The following is a 7,766-nucleotide window of genomic DNA, read 5'->3' as shown; positions in this document are numbered from 1 at the left end:
TCAGTTTTATTTCCATTGATAGAGAAACCTCGTCTGCTCTGTTCGAGCTACAAAGAATCCTGCAAGCTTTTGTGAAAGTGCAAATCAGTTTAGGCAATTATCATACCAGGAATATGAAGGGGAAAGAGGAGGCATTGCCCAGTGGTCTCCTTTAATCTCTTAATCCGTGGATCCAGGGGGGCTAGTTGGACATAATTTAGGACAATCTGACTACCCTTTACACTGTGATAAGGCGAAGTTACAATGCATCGCAAAAATACGAGCTTTGTTAAACATACTGCCTTGGAAAGTTAAGATTAGACATTCTGTGCACGTGTTGGCTCTATCGGGTACTATGTAAATTTAATTTTTTTTTTTTAAATCCGATCTTATTTTTTTTTAGCATCGGTTCTTATACAATCCCGGTGACTTTCCATTCACTAGTGCTACAAATACGAGAGAGGCCCAGTCAGGGTTAGGACGCATGTCGCAATGCAGTCCCTTCCATTTAAACCTAGGCTAATTATTTAGTAGAGCTATTCCCAAGGTAAACTTCTCGTTGCATCTCTCCCCTCCTCGAACAGCTGATGATGCAGATCTGGAAACCAACAGGACGCACATTTCCCCTGAACCCACCCAAGCTGGCTTGCGCTCCTCTTCAAACCCGGGCAAATGGGCAAACAGTAAAAGGATTGCGGCTGAACAGCAGACTTGGGCCTTTCTAGAAATTGTTTCCCATCTTGATAAAAGCCTTATTTCGGCAGGAACCATATACTTCTCCCTCCACCCTTTTTCTTTTCCTTTTTTTTTTTCTTTTTTTAACCGTGAGGGAAGAGAGGGAGAGAGGGAAAAAAATTAAGCGTCCTATGTAGCGTAACAGCAATAAAATCTTCAGAGAATGCCATTAGCTTTGAAAAAAAACCCTAAAAGCTTTATTACAAACCCAGCTTTGAAAATAGGGGGGATTAGGAGTCTGAAAGGGTCCCACAATGGTTAGAAGAAAAGGTTTCATGCTAATGAGGTTAATGCCCTTTGTATCTCAGGACTCCACAACTTCATTACTCCCTATCTCCGGCTGCACCAAGCGGCTCAGAACACTGCAATCCACTCCAGCTCTCCCCTGCCTTGCCTAGAGAAGGATTTGATAGCAGCTCTGTTCAAACTAGATAATTATATCTTTTCAAGTCGGAATTAAGATAAAGAAAGTGAAGCAAAGGCGGCTAGCCTTGATCCACTGCAAACAAATTTGGCGCACTTTCTAGTCTCTCTCCCCCTGCCTCAATAGGCAGGACAGTCAGCTTATTAGACCCTCATTTGCTTTATTAATTCATCTATTTAAAGTGGCAGGATTAGAGAGAGGGAGAGAGAGGCAGAGTCTAATGTGGGACAGTGGATGCCAGGCAACGTGGAAATATAAATATTGGCGAGATGCTATCCGAGCGGGTGTTTAAAAATACATTTTATATTAAATAACTGAGAGGAGTGGGGGAGGGGGAAGCGGAATTCGGGTGGCGAATTGCAGACTCGGGTGGATTTTTACTGCTCTTTCGAAGGAAAGCCGGGGCACGGCTGCCGGAGGCCGGCTGTCCCTCCGGAGGCCGGCTGTCCCTCCGGAGGCCGGGATTTGGGCCGCTGCACCCCCGGGCTGCGCAGGGGGCTGGAGGCCGAGCAGGGCCCCCCCGGCAGCGCTGCGCGGGGCGCTCCGCGGGTGCGGGGCGGGGCGGGGCGGAGCGGGGTGGAGCGCGCTGTCCCGCGCACCTCCGCGGGCAAATGGGCCCCGCCGGTTTCGCGTGGTTTGCCTCGTCCATCGCTGGGCTCTGTCTGCCGGCCAAGGTCGGCGCAGCCCGCTCCCCGCCCCTCGCCGCCCCGGCCCCTCTCAGGCTGTCACCGCCCAGCAGCGGCCCCGAGCACCGGGGGTCCCGCCAGTGCCGCCCCCGCGAGGGCCGGATCCCCACCCTCGGCAGCTCCGCTGGCTCCGTGTCCAGGGTCTGACCCCGCCGGCCTTGGACTTTTAACCCTTTCCTTTCGGACAAAGCTAGCGGCTCCCAGCCGGGGTCACTTCCCACCGGCGGGATTTGCACCCCCCACGCGGGCGCAAACCCGCACCCACGCACCCCTCTCTGTGCAACTGGAGCGGGGTGATGAGGCCAGAGGCCTTCGGAGCCCTCGCTTTGTTGTGTTTAAACGCTGTTTATTTACCTTCCTCCTCTGATAGGTCGCACTGTTACCTGTGAGGGCTCGGCGGAAATTAGCGGTCCCCCCTAATTAGCACCCAGGCTCCTCATAGCCGGTAGGAAGCAGGCAGAGCAGCTCTGGCCGGATTCCCTGATGAACAGGATCCTCCCAGCCCCTGCTCCCGTCTACATCAGCGGTTCATAACTGCTCGGAGCTAATACGGCCATTGATTTATTTCTCCAAAGGGTCCCGCTGCGAGGGGGAAGCGGGAGTTTAGAGAACCTCCTGACCCCGAGCCGTAACCTCTCTCCTCGCCAGCCTCTCTCCTGGTGGGACACTCGCAGCCGGGGAATCCCAGCCCGTTGCCCACTCTTGAAACGGAAAGGACCATTAATCACCTTCCCTGGCTCTCTTTTAATTGACCTTTTGCAATTAGCGCCTGTTGCAGGGAAGGCGACCACGCCGGCTGTGAGCGAACCCCCCCGGTGCCCCCTCGGACCCCTGTTGCCGGGATGGGGGGGCCGTGGCCGCCCCAGTTCTCTGGGTCTCCCGCAAGGCGCGGGGCGGGAGGTGCTGCGGGCATCGCTCCCGCAGAGGGGTCAGTGCGCCTCGCAGGTGGCTCCCCTGGCCGGAGCGGGGAAGGCGGGATCTGCCTCCTCCTCATCCTTCTCCTCCTCCTCCCCGCCGTGAGGCCGCTCGGCCCGGCTGCCTCGGGAGCCCCGTGTCCCCCGCACGCCCTGGCTGGAGCCCCGGCTGCTGCGGGGGCTCCGGGAGAGCATTTATAGTCCCGCTCTCCGTCGCCCACGGCTGGACCTGACGTCAGGAAGAACTTGATCTCGTCCGCTTTGCTCCTGCTTCTGAAACTGATCCTTGAAATGAGAGAACAGACTCTACACAATTCCCATGGCCTTGACATAAGGTACAGCGATAAATATACACCACTAATGAGCAATTACCATATAATCACCTTCCAATTAGCTCGCATAATGATGAATTAAACATTCTAGCCTGCTGGATTAGGTTTCTTACTTTGTATATTATTTACGAAGGCTAGCTTCTGCTGAGCACCAAATATCAAATTAGATAGGGAATTTTCAGTTGGGGGTACCAATTACGCATTCAGAGCATGCCCGGAGTTTTTGTCACCAGCCAGCTAAAGTGTATTGGAAGGTAGTGTCCATCCTTTTCTGTCTTCCTTTTTGATGTCTTAAAACAAACTCCACGCTTTTCTGACAATGCTCCGCACGTCGCCTACCCCGCGTTAATCCTGCTTCCTTCCCCAAGGCTGGACAGACAGGAAAACTGGCCGATTTTTTCCCCTAGGACAGTTAAATAAGAGAGAAGGCTGAGGCAGGAGTTGGGGTAAGCAAAGGAACTCTCAGGCACACAGTCCTCTCGGTCATGGTTGCTCCAGCCCTGGGAAACAGGGAGAAACCCCTCCCGTTATCCCGGGCAGGTAGAAAAGCCCTGGTCCTCCGCTCGGGGTGGCGAGGACCGGCCGGGCAGAGGCCACGACATCCCCTCCCCGTTGCTCTCGCACAGATCCCATGACACCCTCCCGCCGGTCTGGGTTCTTTCACATTCTGGGGAGGGGGTTCCAAAAAGAATCGAGTCCCTGCGGCATTTGGTCCGGAACGGGGGTGAGAGAAGGAACGGGAAAGGCTGAGAGTGGCGATTCCCCGTGGAAGGGGATGTGAGGAGAAGCATCAGCCCCATAGCAGAAGGATGCGGAGGTCGGGCAGCCTCGTGAGGGATGGAGGGACGGCGGCTCCGGGCGGGGAGGGGGCTCGCAGCTCGTGTGGCAAGCGGGAACTCGGCTCGGAGCTGCCTGGATTTTGTTGGTTTAAGCTGGACCCTTAATGTTTTCTTAATTAACCATTTGAGTGTGAGCAAACCTCCGCGAGGCGTTTACAGCCCGGCTATAAAGTGGGCACGGGGGATATTCCTGCCTCCTGAATTGCCTGAAAACATTCCGTGGCGGCTTGAAGGGGGTAGAAAGTCGCCTGACAGCCCCACCAGAGAACAATGTTCTTAGCCAGACTCTTGCTCGAGATTACCTTTTTAAAAGTCCTCTACCTGGAAAGGAGAGGATAAACAGGTGGTCTCCTCTTTCCCTGCTCCACTCTCCCCCGCCTGACACACGGAGCTCTGGAAAGTTTCAGCGATTCCCGGGCAGGAAAGGAACAGCCCAGAAGAGCAGCCATGATCGGGTTCACCACGGTTTGTTTTTTTTTTTTTTACTTTACAATTATTTAAAAAGTAAAAAACCAAACAAACAAACAAAAAAAAACCAAAAAAAAAAAAACAAACCAGGAGGAATTCGGAACTATTTCAGTTCTCGAGTGAAAGTGTTGACTGAATGAATATGGGTGACCTGGCCCCAAATAGATTCAGATAAGATGTGGAAACTCATCTGTCAAGTCCCGCACGTCTGGAAGCAGCAGCTGATCCCAGCCTGAGTAGTGAGAAGCTGCTGAATTTCCGTGTTTTTTGGGGTTTCACTCATAGCTTTATCAGTATTTGAACAACCTTTTTGTGGTTTTGCTGTGTTCACAGTAAGCTCAAAGTCCTGACTTTCTCCATAAGGCCGGGGAATACAGCCACGGCTGTTATTTTATCTTTAGATCAGCAAGTTGGTATAAGAGGCAGGGAAGAAAGTGCATTCTTGTGGGTTGCGAGAGTGAGATATTCCCAGATAAACTCTTCTGTGATCTCGTTTATAATCCACACGATTACAGCTATTTTATTTCGCATACGTATGTCGAGAGGAGACGTTTGCTGTGACGGGATGTTTAGGATCCAAATATTATTACAAAACCTTTTTCAGAGAGTTATCTGCTGTGTCACCCTTCTCGTCCCGGTAAGGACGTTTCCTTTTTGCAGCGGTTTGTAAACCCGAACCGTACTTGCTTCCCAGGGGGCTGCCAAATGTCTCTGCTCAGTCACGGAAAAGGGAGGAAAGAGGAAGATATGATTTGGAAGAGTAACGGCTGCTCAAATAAACCGTGAAAAGGTATTTTCATAAGAATAACGTTATTTTATTTTAATTCCCGTAGAATGCAAAATAATAGGAAGGCAGATCGACGCAAAAGCACTGACTAAAATCTATTAGGAAACAGAGAGGAAAAAAAACCAAGAGAAAAAGAAATAAAGAATGAAAAAATGCAGGGAAGAGATAGGGGAAAAGAGAGGAAAAGAGAGAAGAAGGAAGGAAAGTAGGAAGAAAGGAAGGGAGAAAGGAAGGAAGGAAGGAAGGAAGGAAGGAAGGAAGGAAATGTCATGTATATAGGGAAACCAAGGTCATGGTGTGGGACGGAACGAAAGCGTCGCAGGGACATTGTCAGAAGGAGCAGGGGAAGGGTCGTGAGTTCAATGTCGGACAGACTGGGAAATTCACGCCAATTTGTCTTTAGGAGAGTCAGGGGCTGTCGGAAATCCTCTCTCTTCCCACCTCTCCCGAGAGGTTGGGGTGGATCTGTTCTGTCGGTTTTCCCTGGCGAGTCAAGGCGACCTCCCAAGAGCCCCGCTCGCCCAAAGAGCCCCGCTCGCCCAAGCGGAGGGTCCTGGCGGGCGATGGGAGCGGTGCCACCACAGCGACACCGTCGCCGGGCAGGGCGGCCCCACGACCAGGGCCTCTTTCCTCTCCCCAGTGGGTGTTTTTCCTTCCCAGGTGCCCGATCCTGGCCTTGGGAGGCAGGAAGGGACTCGGGGGGCTGCCTGGGGTGGGCAGCCGTGTCCTTACGTGGCGGGGACCACCCTCCCGCTGCCACCCCGCGCATTGCCATGGAAACCGCTGCAGCTGCAGAGCAAAGTTTCCCTGAGGCTCAGCCCCGGGTGCCCCGGCAGGGACCTGCCAGGGACCCAGCAGCCTCCCCGCCGCTGCCGGGCGCGGGGCGCAGCCCCCGGATCGACCTTCCCCGGCCCCGGCCGTCGGTGGGCACACGCGCGTCTTGGGGGCCGCTCTGCCGGCAAGAGCCATTCTGCTTCCTTTTCCAGCCTGACACGAGGGTGTCAGAGAGGCGAGGGGTGGCCTTAAGCTGGGTGACAGCAGTCGGGGTGTGACACCAGCCGCCAACCCTCTCTTGTCCCAGTCTTGTTGGGACGACCACGGGGAAAGGATGGAGGTACGGGGCGGCAGAACGCCGGGCTGGCAGATGCGGGCGCAGATCTGGTCCCTGCCCTCCTTTACCATCCCCTAAGCTTCGCCGTCGGCTCCCGCATCGCCCCAGGGTCCCTGTCCCCGCGCCCGGCCCCGCGGATGCGCCCAGCGCAGCAGGACCCGCAGCCACGGCCAAGTCCCCCCTCCCGCGGAACGGGGATGCTCCTTTTTCGGGTATAAGGGTAAAACTCGGGCAATCTCCCCGTTCCTGCCCGTGACTTAAATGAAAAAGGAGTAAAAGACAACATTTACACAGGTTTAATTAAGGAGGGCTCTTGTACCTTAGGGGCGATCGCAGCATTTCACATGAAATATTCATACAGGAGGTTTCGCGGGCTGCTCCGTTTGATCATTCCTGATGCCAGCGAAGGGCTCTGTCTTTATACATGTCTCTACTTTGTTTTACTGTCCCCACTTTTCCACCTGCACGTGTCAGGAAGGTGAGTTCCCGTGAGGGAGGCACGGATAAGGAACACTGCCCAGGCCGGCGGGACCCGGCGGCCCCCCGGCCCTCTGCTCCGGACCTGCTTCCCCCGGGGATGCTCGGGACGGGCCCGAGGCGCACGGCGGCCGCCCCGCCGCCCGTCCCGGTGGGTGCCGGAGCCCTCCGCGCCTGCGGAGCCCCCGCAGCCTCCCGCGGGCAGCGCATCTCCCTCGCTCACCGCTCCGGCCGCGCCCGCGGCTTCTCCCTCTCCCCCACCGGACTGTTCGGCATTCAGCTGGTTCAATTACCGCAATTATATACCCCTCTTTAAAGGGGGGAAAAAAAGGGAGAAAACAAAACACACAGGAGGAAAAGAATGTGGCGTCGACTAATTTAAACCAGTTCGAGTGGAAGGGCTGTCAGTTCTGTAAGTAAATGATGCTGTGTTGATTCAGATATTTCCCGCCGTAATTGCTGTCTGAGGGGAGCAGCCGAGGCTCGGGCTCGGGGACTCACAGCCCGTGCAAGCGGGGCCGGGACCCCGGGGCTCCCTCGCTCCCGGCTAAGCGGGATGGATGGCCGGAGGGGCTGACACTCCGCTTCACAGGCTCCTGGTCACGCCGCCTGGATGGAGAAGAAGCTAAAAGGAAGGGGAAGGGACATTTACCCCTGAAATGATGAGCCCCCGCTTCTCCCTGGCCGTACCCAGGCAGACTTATCTATCACTCCCGATGTTTATTGGGTGTCACCAGCTGGGGGTTGGGAGAGAAGTGCATGTGAAATGATGCCACCGGACTGGAGCGCAACAAGCAAAGGAGAGGTAAATGGCTGCAGTTCTCAGACCCAGTCCGGTGATCTGTTCATCTGTTGCCACCAGCACTCAGGGGAAAAAAAAAACCCAAAAAAATCTGCAGAATGGAGAGAAAATCTGACTTACCTCAGACTTGTTCAGTTTGTTAAAGTTCCACTCGTCAGGAAAGCAGGATTTCTGGGAGAACCCTGTCTGTGTTCAATCAGACTGTTACTCCT

The sequence above is a fragment of the Pseudopipra pipra genome, chromosome 8 (assembly GCF_036250125.1).
Source record: "Pseudopipra pipra isolate bDixPip1 chromosome 8, bDixPip1.hap1, whole genome shotgun sequence".
Classification (NCBI taxonomy): domain Eukaryota; kingdom Metazoa; phylum Chordata; class Aves; order Passeriformes; family Pipridae; genus Pseudopipra; species Pseudopipra pipra.
This window is presented reverse-complemented; position numbering follows the sequence as displayed.